Here is a 17326-nt window from a genome sequence, read left to right on the forward strand (position 1 = left end):
TGCCAAACTTTAAGACTTAACATAAATTATAGAAACCTCAATTTTGTGTTTTGTTGGAATGATTTTGTGTTGGAATGACTTGGTACGCAGAACAAAACTGGAAGAATAGGAATTACATATAAGTTGTGAACCCAATCAATTGTCAAAAAATTTTTAGAGAAACAGGGGCACCTGGGTGACTCAGTCAAGCATCCAACTCCTGATTTCAGCTCAGGTCATGATCTCATGGCCCTGGGATCAAGCCCCAAGTCAGGTTCTGAGCTCAGTGCGGAGTCTCCTTGGGATTCTGTCTCTCCCTCTGCCCCTCCCCCTGCTCACTCATGCCCTCTCTCTCTCTCTCTCTCTCAAATTAAAAAAAAAAAAAAATCTTAAAAATTTTTTTTAGAGAAACACTTTTGGTATGAAATTTAATCACATCAGTCACGTAATTATGAGCTGTAAAGTCATTATCCTCTAAGAGCTTGGTGGTGTTTGTTTTAAAACTACAATATTAATTCAGAGGCTGTAAAGAACACTGACTACTAGCACTCTATTAATATTTCAATTAGAGAGAGACATATTTTCAACTTTTAAAAACTGTCGTTTTAAATGGCATATTATAATTTCATTCTCAAAATACAGATGTTCTTTTAAAAATTATTCTAATATGATCAACCATCTACAGTTTCATTTTTCTTTTTCTCCCCCTCATTTACCACAGAGATCAGTACCGTTAGGCTAATACCAATTATAATGTTTCTTCAAACCAAAGCTAAAGAACCTCAAGCGGATGTTGGGGGAACCAGAGGAATCTGTAGTGTCTCAACGTGGCCAGCTCCAGGGGCAAGAACTCCTCCTTACATCAACAGTAAGATCCGGCTCTCTTGGGAACTCATAGGCCCTGCTGTCTATTTCCACTGTCCTCCAAAACTTCCAAGATCTTCTACAATGCCCCAAATAAATATTAGGATAAAGTCTTTTTCCACTAATAGATTTAGGACCCCAGGACTGGGTGAGTTCACTAAGAGTAATTCAGATGGACTTCTTTTTTTATTGTTTTTAAAGATTTTATTTATTTACTTGACAGAGATCATAAACAGGCAGAGAGGCAGGTGGCGGCGGGGGGCGGGGGGTGGGGGGGATGGGGGGAGGGTAGGGGAAGCAGGCTCCCTGCTAAGCAGAGAGCCCAATGCGAGGCTTAATCCCAGGACCCCAGGACCATGACCTGAGCTGAAGGCAGAGGCTTTAACCCACTGAGCCACCCAGGCGCCCCTCAGATAGTTTTCTAAAAGAGAAACAAGTAAGTTTGGTTCAGTTATCCTGGTCCATTGACTGGGCGTTTCCTCTTCATTCACCCCAATGACGAAGGGCTTCTAAGTGTCTATAGGTAAAATAATCCTGAAACCCTTTGACAGATTCACTAAACGGCAGTTCCTAAAACTTGGACCAGTTACCATTCAGGCAATTTATTAAATTTCCAACCACTAGATTAAATTTCAGATTACTTTGTAATTGCTACGCATACATTTGTCCTCTTCTGTCCCACAACAATCTTCCCAACACAAAACATTCCCCATCCTTCCGCCCAAGCCCCCTCTTCATCTCTGACACATGCATTTCTTCATAATGATAATACTCTGGAGCCAAATAAATGCACTGGTCAAGTAGAAATAGGCAGAGCTTCCATTCTTACTCTTGCCTTGGGGAAGAAGGGAATAAGTCTAAGTAAATGAGATGCTGGACTTTAAAAGAAATGAATTGAAGAATTATGAGACAAGCCTTTTTTCTCTCATTTGTGGTGCTAATGCCTTTAAAATATTCTGTCACCTGTGTCAGTTTTGTACATTAATTATTCCATCTGTCTGACCTGATGTTTGCCTTTAGTCTTCACTATCTGGCTAATAATACCTCCTGCTTACATTTATTTGCTATATACCAAGAACTGCACTAAGCATATTTCTCAATCAGCATAACCCTTTGGGATAGGTACTGTCACTAACCCCACTTTACAGCCAAGGAACCTAACCCTCCCCCAGAGGGACACCTTTCATAAATAACAGTGCTGAGATTTAAAGCATGTTGGCCTCATCCACTGGTGCCTGATTTGGTTTCTCCTTAGCTGGGCTTCATACCATTCTCAGGAAGTCACTTCCAAAACCTGGAGGCTATTAACCATCTTGCCTCCTAGAAAGATAATCCCCCACCCCCATTAATTGCTTCAACCGCCCCTGATGGCATACCTCTGTAAAGCCCCACTACGCAGTGTCTAGCATCAACTCCCCTCCATTCCCAGAAACACAGGCTGGAAAACCTAAAGGAGACTCCCTAAGAAAACTGTGTTCTATCGTTCCCTGATCATCCAAGTTGTGTATTTTCACCAGAGGCTTGCCTTCTTTCAAACAAACTCTAACTTATATATAATCAGTATAAGAAAGCAGAAAAGAGACAAAAACATGAATCTTAGGAAATTTTCTAGTCTTCACTCCCTTAGAAAGTTCTTAAATCTTATTCATTTATAGGCAGTACCCTCCCACCCCAGTTGCAAGGGGCCTTCTTACATAGCTCTTCTACTCTTCACCAACCTTCTACTCTAAACCCTAACATCTCCTTTCCCTGGAGCTGTGACCCACTGGTATCTCCACAATAGTTCCACAATAACATAAAGGAGATGAACATTAATAGCATCAGTATTTATCAGACATCTATGAAGGACATCAAGAAACACTATAGAGGAACGCCTGGGTGGCTCAGTTGGTTGGACGACTGCCTTCTGCTCAGGTCATGGATCCCGGAGTCCCAGAATCGAGTCCCGCATCGGGCTCCCAGCTCCACGGGGAGTCTGCTTCTCTCTCTGACCTTCTCCTCGCTCATGCTATCTCTCACTGTCTCTCTCTCAAATAAAATAAATAAAAATCTTTTAAAAAAAGAAAAAAAACACTATAGAGACCAAGATAGAAGATTACTGTTATTAAATTTACACTATGTCTTCAAGGAATTCCAAAGATGATTCTGCAATAATGTATCGTTCCAAATTCTCCAAAAATTCTAAGCTTGGACATCGTGAGGAAATGTCACCACACTCTTGCCTGAAGCTGTTCAGTAATGAGGGGTTAATAATTGTCTAGCAGATTCCCCAGTGAAAAGTACCAAAGGCTTCTCTCCAGCCTGCTTCTAAACTGGTCACTGGAAGTTGAGATTCAGGTTCATGGGCGGTTTCCAAAAACCCATTCCCACCTTTTGCTCTCAGACACCCCCCACTTTGAATAGACTGCATTCCCAATCTTCCGGTTGTCTGAACACGCTTTCACACCTAACAAACGGGAAAGCTGTAATTACAAAGTTTCGCAATCGTTTTTTCTGAAGCCTCCCTAAATCAGAAGTGGCTTCACCATTCATTTAAATGTCCGCAAATACTACTTCCCACCAGGGCACGAGCCAGTTCCACAGCCACCTAGATATGCAAACACACAACCCAAGCGATCACCATGAGTGCTGCGTTGGTGGTATAGTGGTGAGCAGAGCTGCTTTCCAAGTAATCGCCATGCATTTTAAGACAAAGGTCAGATTTCATACTGAAACTTGGCTCTCTCTTGGGTTGATTTTTGCGTGATTTTTAGCCTCTGAGCCCAAGTTCTACGTTATGCAGAGATTGGTCCCCTTTGTACCTAGGTAGGTCCTTTTTTTTTTTTTTTTTTTTTTTTTTTTTTGGGTATGTCTTTTGCTAGGAAACGGCGGTATGCTTTGCCTCTATAACCCAGCCGCAGCCTGTCGTCCCCTAAACAAAAAGCGGCGGCCCACTGCTCCCTGCGGCGGTCGCGGCGGCGCAGGGCGGCCAGGCCACCCGAGACCCACGGTGCGGCGCCTTTGTTGGGCGGGCTACAGATGGTGCCCCAGTACCGGGCTGAGCCGGGGGCGGGAGGCCGGGAGGGGGAGGCCGGGAAAGGGGTCGGGCGGGAGGGGAGGAGACCGCCGAGCAGCCAATCGGCGCGCAGCCCATCAGCTGACCGCCTTTGCTTACACCAGGTGCACGCCGGCTGCGGGGAGCACAAAGCGGGGCGCACCGAGGGCGCCGGCTGCGAGCCGGGGAGCTAGGCGAGGCCCGTTCGCCAGCGGCCGCAGCGCCCTCAGGTTGGGGAGAGGGGCTGGTGGCGTTAACCCAGGCGGCGGAATCCGCGCGGTGGCATCCCTACTTGCCCCGGGTGCCTTCCTCGGGACCTGGCCGCTCTCTGCCTCGCCCTCTGCACCCTACTTCTCCAACCCTCCTTCCCAATCCTGACTGCGTCTGCCCGACCCCCGAGAGTCGGATTGAGCCCAGGCCCGCGCAGCAGCTGTTGCTCGTGTCGTTGCCTCTCCTCCTGTCTTGGTGATCTGCTGGGAACCCCCAAGGAGCCAGTGCGCGCTGCGGGCTGGGAGGGAGGCGCCGCTCAGCCCGTCGTCGTCCTCCTCCTGCTGCCGCCGCGGGTCCGTGCGCACCCCACACCCCCGCCAGCCGGGCCTCGGGGTAAGTGCGCTCCCCTAGCCGGGCGGTGGCGTGAGGTTTGGGCTGCAGCTAGGGGAAGTCGAGGCAAACTTGGCAGACCGAGACGGTCTGGGGAACGGCGGGATAAGATCGCGGGCCTACGGGGGACGAGGGGGCGCGGCTCATGGAGCTGGGGGAAATGACCAAGTCGGGGAAACGGGAATCTAGTAAGCCTCTCCCTACCCTCTCACCACCCCCTCCCCAAAAACCCCACAGTGGTGGGGTACAGCGATAGTTGGGAATGAAGGCCAGACAGAAATGGGCAAAAGGCAGTGACAGGAGACAAGCCCGCTGAATTTCAGGGACAGAGGCGAGGGAGGGTGATGCCCGGGGATCCAAAGGAAGGAGGGGCTGGCTGCTGGGATGTGAACCGGTGAGGCAGCCGGGGCCGGAGAGGAGCGCGTAAAGGGGGCTGGGGAGTTGGAAAGAGAGCCAAGAGATGGGAAGGGAAGGTGGCAGGTAGTGGGAAGAGGTAAGAGGAGGGATTTCTTGGCGGTAATCTTGGCGATAAAGAAAGGGTCAAGGAATGCAACTCACAAAGCGTTGAGAGTTAATGAAAGAGCATTCGGAAGAATTAACTCAGGAGGCTTTGCCAGGGATGCCGAAATGTCAGGGAAGCCTCCGTCTGCTCCGGGAACCGAGCCGGTGCTGAGTTCCCCGCTCGGCCAGGGTCGGAACAAGGAAAGTTTGCCAGCGAGTGTCTTTTGTGCTGTGTGGAGAGGGGTGTGGGCAGCCCCTGACTCGGCGTTCCCCGGGACCCTGTCGCGACCGCCTCCCGCGGCAGCTTCCCTGCCTTGGCAGGCTGGGGTGGTGTAGAAAGATCCCACCACGGGAGCGGAGCCACGCACCCAGGACTGGTGGAAAACCCGTCCCGGGGCCCTTCCGAAGGAGTAGAGGTACCTACGCGGAGTGGGACACTCGGCGGTGGTAGGTGGGCTGGGAGAGGGGAATCTTGTCTGTTGGGTTCACCGCTGTAGACCCAGTGCCTGGGAATGAGTGAATGAATGAACGAATGAATGGCAGGGTGTGAATAGTTTTGAGGCTTTTGAACTACACACTTGAACTACACAGGCAAAGACCAAGAGTCCAAGAAAATGGATCCTTCCCTAAATCTTATATCACCGTTAGCATTTTCATTTCCAGACCTACATAATAAAGGAAAAGCCGGGTTAAGTGAGAGAACAGGTATTGCTGATTTGGGCTTTTGCTTGTAGAATTTTCTGAAAGACAATATGTTGTTCTGTTTTGCAGTATGCTTTGCTGCCACGGTCTAAATAATATAATATGTGCTCATTACTTCTTTTTTTAAGAGCTGGGACTAGAGATGTTCAAAGTTCAGGAAGACACTTTGATCAGTATAAGTCTAGAGTAAAAGTGGTGTTGTTGGTTCCTTGGCCATGTGTGTCCCAAAGTCTCTGATTTGCATGCAAATGTGAGCGAATCCTGGCAGATGTCTGGCCTCATCCATTCACATTGAAGGAATTTGAAAAGACAAGGAGTCTTTAGTTAACAATAGACCTTAAGAAAATGGAATAAAGGCGCAGTGTGAGTTTTTCTGTTTAGGAATTCCATGGCTTGCTGACACCTTTATTCAAGAGCCAAATTCTCTGAGTGCTATTGTGTTGAAAGCTCAAAGTACTACTTGCTCTTTACCTGGCGGAGTATTTTTGTGCAACATTCAAGCTGGATGTTCTGAGCTGGATAGTGAGGAAAATGTTTATATGAAACAGGCAGTAACTTTAATCCATTTCTGGTGGTTTGAGGTGATTACTGAATTGACCTTTTAACTTTAAGAGTTTTTCTTTTTCTTTTTGTAATTTTAACCCCTGCTCACATTTGCTCCCCATTCTCAGAGATAGACAAATGGAAAAAAGAGCTGCAGTGGACTGACGTGAAGAATATTTACTGTTCAATCAAAATTATTTTAGTTGTTAAGGCATCAAACTTGCAGAACTGAAGGTAATGAAACCATCATGTTCCTAGTCACCTGAGAGGTTTTCGGGTCAGAGGACCAAACAATGAATGGGAGGCAGTCATGCATTTGGACCCCAAACTAGGGAAATTTTGCTTTGTCTAACATTAGCTAATCGGACCACTGCACAGCTTACCTCCTGGAGAAGTGTGACCACCAAATAAAAGGCCGGTGGTGTGGGCTGCACGTGAGCCCTGGGATTATACCTACTGACAAGCCAGCCCCCTTGGCCTCTTCTTTTGTCAGTCTGAAATACTGTTGAAGGGAAAAAGAACCTATTCACTAAACAGTGCTTGCCCCTGTCTTCTATATATTCACTGAAAGGGACATTAAAATACCGCCCCCCCTCAAAAGACAACATTGTTTTGTGGGCTTAGTGTTTGCAGGGGAGGAGTGCACAACAGATGTTAGTCTGCTATTTTACGTGTTTCCTTTAAGTTATTTTTGCGGTTCAGTGACTTTTACACATAAGGCAGTATTTTCCCAGGAGGGGAGACATGAATTGAGTCAAGTTTAAGTACGAAAATGTGATAGCCAAAATTACATTTGGTGTCTTAAAGCTATCAAGAAGTCAGAAAGTAACAAATCATTATAATAAACACTAACATGATGGAAACCTGAGATTCTGTCCTCATTATGGACTTGAGGGTTAACTATAAAATAATTGACTTTTCTGAACCAGGCTATAAACCATTTTACTGTCCTGTATCTAGGTATTGTTGAAACAAACTAGCTAACTTTAAAATGACCACAGCCTCACATTTGTGAAAACTCTGGTTATTATCCTGCCTATGTGAAATCTTTATTCTGCAATTCTTGTAATGGAAGATTAGAGCACATTCCTTGGTAAATAAAAGTAATAAAGTACTTATTGTTTTGAGAAATCACTGTGCTAAATAAAATCATAGACCAGATCTAACTGCAGACTGTGGCCCTGAACGATAATACACATAGCTCTGCATAATATCTGGGATTCAAAAAAAGCAAGGGAAAACTCAGCCATTGATCTCTCTCCAGTTAGGCCCTGCTAAAGGCTAGTTTGTTGACCTGAACTGCTGGAGCAATTACCACATATCCTAAAGCAGTGACACTCATGGGAAAAAACTGGTAGGTATGTAAAGAAAATCTGTCTCTGTAGAGCTCTATTGCTACTCTCTAAGTTAGTTGGGTATGACTATAAATACATAGAACGGTGGGCTTTTTATGTCACCATAAATAAGCCATGTACCATAAATAAATATAGTAAATTATAGGATCTGCATGTCACTTTTTACTAAACTTTCATAATGCTTTCTTAAAATTTATTTTCAGCTACAAAATAATAGTTCTTTGAATGATTCACTTGAACACTAATGTAAGGTTACTTAAATATTATATTTAATTTCTCAAAATTATTATGCTGAATATCTATTTGGGGTTAAGCCAGTCAGGAGATAAAGCAAATTCCATTTTAGAATCATATTTTGGCTTCTGGGAACAATGGAAGTTTCCTTGACTCATGAATAGAGCTTTGATTAATATTTTATTCAGGGTGAGAATATAATTATATAGATGAAGTCAGGAAAACATGTATCCTTTCTTATTTTTGCCTTAAACTATAGAATGGAGACAAAAATTAAACCCAATCTATACAATTCAAAAGTTACTATCCAAGGGAATCATTCGCTCTAGAAATCTTAACCAATGTTTGCTTTCTAAATTTTTTATTTTAGCATATTACCATCTGCCTACTTTATAGATATATTACAGGGTATGACCTTTAAGTCTTAAAACATAGACAAATGCATAATAAATAGTTGACATTGCATTTACAGTATGTAAGAAAAAATATAGTGTGCATTTCTGGACCAATGGCACCTATAGAACTGTTATGCATATTATTCAACAATTAAAATATATGCTATTTTATGTTACACTTTTTAAAGAGAAACATTTGGGTTACATATTATTTTATTTTTTACCTTTTGGATATTTTCAAAAGGTCTAGCAAAGGTAGGATATTACTAGCGATTTTACTCATTGGTTGATAAGGAAGCTACTATCTAGTGCTAGCTGGCTTATTTTAGATGTTTCATAACCCTGCCAGCCCGAAGTTTTCTCTTTTGTAACAGGATAGTGTTGTGTGGATAGAGCTGAGGACTAACTTTCTCAGTGAAACTGCTAAAGGGTTTGTGGCAGCTGTGCTTCCATAACATAACGAACAAACATTTAACCTGGATGGAACTATTACACTTACTGGATTAAAAATCATACCTGACATGCAAAGAAACTAAGCTTCAGCTTTCAGTGCTACACAACCAAGCTCTGTCAATTTGGACTTGAGACGCTGCTGCATCGACTTAACCACACTTGGATTTGAAAGCTATGGAATGAAACTGCTTTTACATTGGCTTATTGCCTTCCATTTACGCTTCTTATGGCCAAGGGTTTGGAATGCTATTTGAAAGCTCTGATTAATATAAATGAGTTGTAATTTTCTGAGCCAGGCCATCCTACCTCACATCTATTATACCCCTGGCAGACATGTGGACTCCACAGCTGTCCCCTCATTTGTGTATGAAACAGACACACTGGTGGCATTTTTTGGTTCCCATAGTTACAATAACAATATACATGTGACATGACATCCTTCTACACGAAAGGTTTTTTGTATTTTGTAGAACTGGGAGTGAAGGCCTACTGTAAAGTTTGGGGGTTACGTAAATTAATCTGCCATTGTTTTCTGGAGCCACCATTTCAATCATGAGAGGAGAGCTGTCCCTCACTGGTATCCAGGACAGGGCAATTGCAAGACTTTGGCTCACAAAGATTTCCAAGGGAGGCATTTCCAACAATGCATCACCTCTATAGGAGAATGCCCATTAGATATTCATTTCAAAATATTTGCTCTTCCTATTTATGACTGCCCTTTGTAAAGATAATGTATTAGCATAGTCATTTTCAATTCATACAGGAAAAAAAGACAGTACCAGTATTAGCATCCATCTCAGTAAGACCTAGGAGACAAAAAATCAGTTTGCACTATTAAGCAGTAAGCACAAAGAGAGAATCTTCATTTAGGAACACTAAAAAGCTTTGCAAAGAAAGAAAGGTTGCTTAATTGGTTTCATGCCTATAATTTTCCCCTCTAGAAAAAATGTTAGCATGGCAATAAAGAATATCATTAACCTGCATTGTTATTTCACAATAGTAATAAGTCTTAATTTGCATCCATAATAATCACTGTAATCAAGTACTGTACAGGGAGTCAGGAAGGCATAGGCTCATTTCCCAGCTCTGACACTAATGACTGAATGTGTGACCTTCTAGATGTCCTGCAACCCTCCTGATGCTTCATGTCCCTAAGTTGTTTTAAAGGATGCAGGAATGCTAGATGTTTCTAGCAATACCACTGCAAGGAATTTTATTTCTGCCCTAAATGCCATGATTAGATGGAGAGCCAAAGGTCTGGGGGAACATAGCCATGATGCTCTTTTCTGCAAGGTATTTTTTTCTGGCTCCTAATCCCACAGCTAAGAAAATTTTTTGTTCCTTTAAAAATTTTCTCCCCCTAATGTGACAGTTCCCTATCACTTCACCTGGGTCTTCTTAAGGGAAATAATTTTACCTGGGATACAGGAAGCTGTTTATGATCTTGGAACACTTGTTCACCCAATGAATATATACTGATCTCCAGCTGTGTGCCAGGCATTATAGGAGGTACTAAAACCAAAAGAAATTAGCTTGATTTTTCTGCAGCTTGTACATTAAATCCATCAGAAGCATTTTGTTTCCATCAGTCATGTATTCTTCTACAAATATTTATGTAGTGTAAAAGGCAGTCTGCTGGATCAAGAACCGGGATTTTTCAACTGGGGGTAATTTTGCCCCACCCCCAACCCCCAGGAGAAACTTGGCAATATTTGGAGACATTTCTGGTAGTCGTCACAACTGAAGGTGGAGGATGCTACTGGCATCCAGTGGGTGTAAACCAGAGATGCTGATAAACATCCTAAAATGCATAGGACAGTTCGCCCACAACAATTGTTTGGTCCAGTGTTAATAGTATCAAGGTTTTGAGAAACCCTGCTCTAAAAGACACTGGCTCTGCCCTCAACTGACTTCAAATCCATTAGGGGTGACAGAAAGGGGTGGTGAGTGCAATAAAGTGTGCTGTGGTAGTGAAAGTGTGAGCTACAAAAGAACAGAAGCAGGAGCCTTAATTCAGATTTTGGACATCAGCAAAGGCATTTAAAAACCTTAGGGTTAATTCACAGAACAGGCTTTCACCAGGAGCACAAATGGTTGGCAGGAGACAATTTTAAATCTAGTCATACTGAACACAAATGAGTGAGATGCTTGCTTACGAGAGGGTAGACCCCTCTAAACTGGTTAAAATTCAGTGTCTCCAGCAAGCTGTAGAGGAAGCTAGAAAGAGAATGGTCAGGTGTAAGGAACCTTTAACAGCACATGCTGCATAAGGAGAAGATGGGCTTCATTGACAAAGGGAATAGAGCTTCATGTTTTAGAACTTCACTTTTTGCAGAGTTCTCAAATATGTGTTTCATTTGACGCGTAACATTCTGAGACACCAAGTTTCATTCTTTCTCTCTTTTTTCAATAACTAAGGGACCAGAGCCTCGGACAGGTTCGGTGTGACCTTGGGCAAGTCACTTAATACATTTCTAAGGTTCCACTATAAAAGAAGAAGGGTTGCAACTCTCACTTTCCTAGTGTAAGTTGAATTTATGTAAGGTCCTACATCTAGCATAAGACTGGATCTGGGATGAGACCTGAGGCTCCCGGTTTGCGCCAAGCCTGCTTCCTGGACTGTGGTGACAGAACAGGTAATATGACAGTGACTCAGCACTCTAGCATTTGGGTTACTAAGGAGAGCGAGGATCTGGGATGTATCAATTAAAATGTATCATGCAGGGAAATTTAAGCTGGGTTTCCCAGACACCAAAGGACCAATCAGACTCTCTCTCTCTAATATCTTACCTTAACCTGACCTTAGAAGCTTAAAAAAAAAAAATACTTGTAACAAGCTAGGAAGGGTTTATAGGACAGTGTTGGCGAGGATAAGAAAATGAGATATCCCAGAACACTAGCAAGAACTGAGGGTCTTCTGCTTACAAAAGAGAAGAAATAGTGGCATGGTTTTTTGGTTCTGTTTGGCAGGGATATTTTAACTTTGTGTGTATGTACACACATACATGCACACACATATACACAAACAGGGGAGGCAGATTCCATACTGACAAGTTTATGTTTTTGTTTTCAGTAATAAGACTTATTTATCAAAATGAGCTTTGTAAAGAGCCTTCTCTCAAGGTCTTAAGAATCTAACTTCTCACTTCTCTGGGATAGTGTAATGTTTCCTTGTGAGAAGCAAAACCGAGAAGCTCCATGACCACTCAAGGTTCTTTTCATCTTCACAATTCTCTGATTTCCAAGTTCATGAGTGATAGTTACATAGGACTTCGGTGTATGTCCTGAGAGTTTCTTGAACACTGATGGAATCCACAGTAACTCATCCAACCATGATAGATGCACCAAAGACACTGGGGTGGCAATTAACTGGATTTCTCTGCTTGTTCTTCAGCTCATTATGGTTCTATGCAGTGAGGACTACATGTAAGGTTTAAAACCCCCAAAGGACTAGTTAGTTCTGCTATGTCCTTTGGGAACAATCTATCTCTGGAATCCCAGCCAACCTCCTCACATACTCACAAACTCATCATTTCTCACCTGGGAGACCAGGTTAAAAAAAAAAACAAAAAACCTGAGTGTCTTCAAAGTCATCTCAGAGAAAAACATGAAGTATGTAGGCAGATGCTGGTGAGATGTTTTTCTCTTCATGCATGAAGGATAGCACTGTCAAAGTAGAACCCTAGTAAAGAAGCTTACAAATGGTTATACCTTCAGGAGAGACAATGGAGTGAGAGATTCATTCTGTGGAAAAAAGATGCTTTAGTAATTGGGAGGAAAATATTACATAGGGCTCCTGAATTATATCCCCACTATATTACTGAATATAGTAACAGTAGGGGAAAGGTAATGATATCCAAAATTATGTGCCTTTCCACTGTGTCAGGAACCACCTCATCCATCTCATATGCATCACCTCAGTTAATCCTTGCAAAAACTCTAATAGGGATACCCACTTTACAGTGCAGGAAATTAAGGCACAAAATAAGTAACTTGCCCAAGGTTATATAACTAGTAGTGTGTACTCAATATTTGTGAAACAAATGAATGAGTATACATCTGTTTTAGAGGAAAGAGTCTTTTATTTGAATTCCCAATTTATAGCAGTCCTGCTTTCTAGGTAGGGCACTTGTACGAACTGGCTCTGTGAGTGTAGATGACAATTTCGGAGCTGGTAACTGGTAGTGCAAGGATGTGAACTTGGGTCTGTCTGACTCTGAACTTGCACTGTTAAAAGAACCGGGTCTATGTTTCTTCATTTTTAATTGCAGCTATAAAACAAAAGAATTCGACTAGACTAGCTCTCATAGCCCATCTGGCCCTAAAAATTCTGTTATTCCATTATTAAAGTGAGGTTTATATAGAATAAAACATGATATTTTTTTTTTCGAGAGCAGCTCACACCTTTATTCCCGCTCAAAACATGATATATTTTATTATTTAAATTTTGAAATCTACCTTGGATTTTTATTTAACCAGTCATCATTGAATTATTCTTTAAATGTATATTGGCATTATTAGCAGGATATTTTTTAAAGATCTATTTATTTTAGAGAGAGTAAGTGTGCACACAGGGGGAGGGGCAGAGGGAGAGGGAGAGAGTCGCAAGTGGCGACTGGCTGAGTATAGAGTGCGATGCGGGGGCTCGATACCACTACTCCAAGACCATGACCTGAGCCAATATCAAGAGTCAGATGCTCAGTGAACTAGGCCACCCAGGTGCCTCATTAACAGCGTGGTTTTAAATCATATTTAAGATTTTTTTTAATTCAATGAAAAAATTTTAATGAATAGAAATGCATAAAGATCGCATTCTTCTAACCATTACCATCACACTGCATATTGTTATATCATCATTGTCTAAATTTAGAAGGTTTCTAAAAACTGAAAAACATCTTTCTGTTACACAGAAAAAAAGACAGGAGTAAAATGATTAATTTTGAGAAAAGTTAGTATCTTTGATATTTGCAGAATTTACTTTGCTGACTCATAATGAAAAGTATTGAGTGATTTTTTACAAGAGCTTAAAACTGCTAGCAATATTAAAAACTACTTGAGTTTGCTTCTAAAAATTGTTTTGCTTTAAGGGATCTTTCTGACATGCAAGTCATACATCGGAACGATGTGAGTCATTACCATGGTGCTACTCGATGCATAGCCCAGGGCAGGGCAGAAAGGGAATAACTCGATAGGACTCCGAGTTGGGAGGAATTCGTTCCAAAACTACATCTTTGCTGTGTGGTCGAGAGTGATTTCATTAAACCTCAGTATCCTCATCTGTAAAAGAGAGTTAACAGTAGAACTTGCCTTATAGAATCATTAGACTCATTCAATGAGATCATGCGTTTACAGCCCTTTGCAGAGTTCCTGGACCAAGGGAAGTAGTTTGTAAATAGGAGCATTTAGTAGATATTGAAATCTGACCTTTCTGAATGTACAGTGTTTGATTCCAAGGATGCTCACTCAAAGGCGAGTGGAGAGATTTTAAGAGACAACAAGATTCAGACTAGATATTTGTGAAGTCACTAGTTCACATGGTTTTCACCTTTGTGGTGGACCCCAAGAGAGATTTCTGTTGACTGATTCAAGAAATCTTAAGTCAGCTGATGTGTTTTAAAAGGCAGACAGATAAATACATAACAGCCATTTTTGTTTGTTTCTATATTATGTTCTGTATCTACTCTCTTTTCTCACTCTGGAAGTATTATAATGCCCTGAAGTTGTAATTCATATAATCACATATTCTAACCAGAGAGAACAGATTTGGTTCAGAGCTACCATTCCTCAAACGGGAACTGAATTCAAGACCTGTCAAAACTAGCAGACCCAAAAGCTTCAACTCTGAGGGATCCAGGGTTATGTAATAAAGTTGTTGGGACCTGTAAGCGCCTAAAACAATGGTTCACATCTTGTAAGTGCTCAGTAAATCATGCTGCTAAGATTGTTATTGATTTTTGGTATCATCATCTTCATAACATCATTATTTTGCTTCTGGACCAAATTGCAAGGCTCCCAATTGGGACCAGATTAGAACCCAGTGCAGTGTACCCAAAAGTCCTTTTGGCATCAGGGTCGATTACGAAGCAAGAGAAGGTCACCAGGCAAGCTAAATCGGGTAAGCTTAAGGAGTCTTAGCCTCTACCCTGTTGTAGCTAGCAGATTTTCATGTACACATGAAGGAGAACATTGAGATAATGCATTAACTGCCTCATTATTCTATGAATTTTTTTGGAGCTGGAAATGATAGTTATTTACAAAGCACTTCATTTGCATTGTCTTGTTTAATCTTCCTAGTCAAAGTTCCCGCATTGATAGGTGACTGCATTTATAGGTAACTGGAGATACCTATACTCTTAGCTCATGGGGACAGCTGGTACCACAACCAAGCTAGTCACTTCTGGCAACTCTAGTAGGGCAGTAAATAGCATTTTCTATGTGTGCTGAGAGAAGTACACAACTCTGGGAGGTGTTATCACCACTTTAAAAATGAAAAACACCTGAGATAAGGAATTGGTCTAATATTTAGAGTTAATAAATATATAGGACAAGGTACTTACTCTGGTTTCCTCCAGGCTGAGTTAGTCACAGTGTCTTTGATTTTCCCACATGTCCTTGTTCTCACTTCAAGTATAGCATGTGTCATTTTAATTTAGGATTATTTATTTTCAAGTCTTTAATAACACCAACAGCAGCTCTGTTAGGGAAGACTATGACTTACTTAGATTGGGGCCCTGGCACCTTAGAAGAACACTTGGCAAGTAGAAAATGCACTTAATAAATAGTCAGTGAATGAAAGAGGAAGGGATTTTCATATCCTATCTATTTCATTTTGTCATACTACTTTTTCTAAAAAAAATTTTACAAAATTATTTCCTATATAGTTTGGTAGAAATGAGTTGATTATAAACCTGTATTATATCAGAGATATACTGCATTACTGTTTTAGAAAGGTTATTACAGAAAGTTGAACTCATTTGGGGACGCTTTTATGATATTAATGCCAAGGAAGTGTTATTCATCAAAAAGTATTCATTAAATGCATGTAGAATATCAAGTGCTATTAGAAGGGTGATGTGGGGGATGAAAAAAAAAATGTACATGGTGTTACTTCCCTCCCAAATGAGTTTTGAGACTCACTGGGGAGAGAGAATGAATAGAAACAAGACAGAAAATAATTAAGTGATCATCTATGGAAATTCCACAACAAAAAAGAAAGAAAACAGCTCAGATGAGATGGGTTTGGGTATGAATCTCAACTCTATTACATACCAGCTGTGTGATCTTGGCTAAAAGCCTCAATTTATTTGACCGCCCCCCCACAAGCTCTCTCATCTATAGAATGGAAGAATAATATCAACCCACAGGGTTGCTGTGTGAATATGTGGGAAAGCACTTGAGACAGTGCTTATTAGAACGTGACGGTTGTTCACTTAAGCCATTTGGCAAATATCAACAGATCTTTTTCTGTGAGCTGGTGATACAGTGGCAAGCAAACCAGATGAAATGTGGTCCGTTCCCATGTGGGGGGTACCATCTGTTGGGGGTGAGAGCACTAATCCAATGACCACACAAGTAAATGTGGAAGTATGGTCACCTTAAGCCCAGTGAAAGAAAAGTACACAAGGCCAGAAGAGAAGAGAATATTACATGGAGTATACTAAGAGAAATCCTTCCCACAGAAATGACATTTCAGTCAAAATCTCAAGAATGAGTGAGTTACTTAAGCACAGGAGTGCAGAAGAGCTTTGCAACCCAAGCCCTGGACGCTGGAAGGAGCTTGATGGGTTTGAGGAACAGAGAGACCAGTGTGGCTTAGAATAGAAAAAAAAGGGAGATCTGTTAATCTCAAACTTTCCTTTGCTCCTTCCTCCAAAGTATACTTGGAGTTCAGAGAAAACAGAATTGCTAATTAGTATGAAGTTCCACAAAAAGAGCGTGTGCACTATGCATGGAAGTGAGGAGATATGCTTAATCTAGTCATGGAAGGGGGAAGATGACAGAAGGCTTGAATGTCTGGAGAAACGAATCACATAAGCAAGGTTTCAGGGGACTTGGCTGGGTGAGCGTCATGCTAGTGCCTGGTATGTTTGGACTGGCAGATGCCAAGCTCCTAGAGCTAACGGGCACACTAGGAAGAAAAGCTCTCCTTCATTTTCTGTGTGACTCTTAGTTAAAGATATAATGTATGTGAAAGTGGCACATAATGTCTACTAATTTAGTTTACCTTCTTTCATTATTTGCTCTCTATTGCTTATTTCCCCCCTTGTAATACATTTTCCTTTTATTGTAGATGAACCACTGATTAAGGTACTGGCTAAACGATATAGAATATCACATGTGTTGCCCACAGTTGTAGTTTTTAAAATACTAGTTTGGGGATATCTTTAAAAATCCCACTTGTTTGGCATGCAAATGCTTCATGTATGATATATTATTTTTGTTCATGATCTCTGTTATGTAAATTGCACTTAGCCACATCTGGCTGGTGTTAACATGAAAGAGGTAATGGATGTTACCTCTAAATCTCCTCCAAGAGATTTAGATGCTAAGTAACTTTATTGGGGCACTAATGACCATAAAACCTAGTTGTTATTGATTTGTCCTCCATGGAGAGATCTACTTTTCTACCTCATCTCAATTATCTTGGTTCATAATGCAGAGATCAT

At 41.7% G+C, this 17326-nt stretch overlaps 1 protein-coding gene across 1 annotated transcript in view; it reads left to right on the top strand.

Annotated features, from left to right (window-relative positions):
• The first annotated feature begins 4037 nt into the window (after positions 1 to 4037).
• LRRN1 (leucine rich repeat neuronal 1) overlaps positions 4038 to 17326 on the top strand; it is a 36462-nt gene continuing 23173 nt past the window's right edge. The window contains exon 1 of the mRNA XM_032867441.1: positions 4038 to 4480. The gene's annotated coding sequence lies outside the window, so the exon portion shown is untranslated. The remainder of the gene's footprint in view (positions 4481 to 17326) is intronic.

The sequence above is a fragment of the Lontra canadensis genome, unplaced genomic scaffold, assembly GCF_010015895.1.
Source record: "Lontra canadensis isolate GAN:19392208 unplaced genomic scaffold, GSC_riverotter_1.0 scaffold34, whole genome shotgun sequence".
NCBI classification, from domain to species: Eukaryota; Metazoa; Chordata; class Mammalia; order Carnivora; family Mustelidae; genus Lontra; species Lontra canadensis.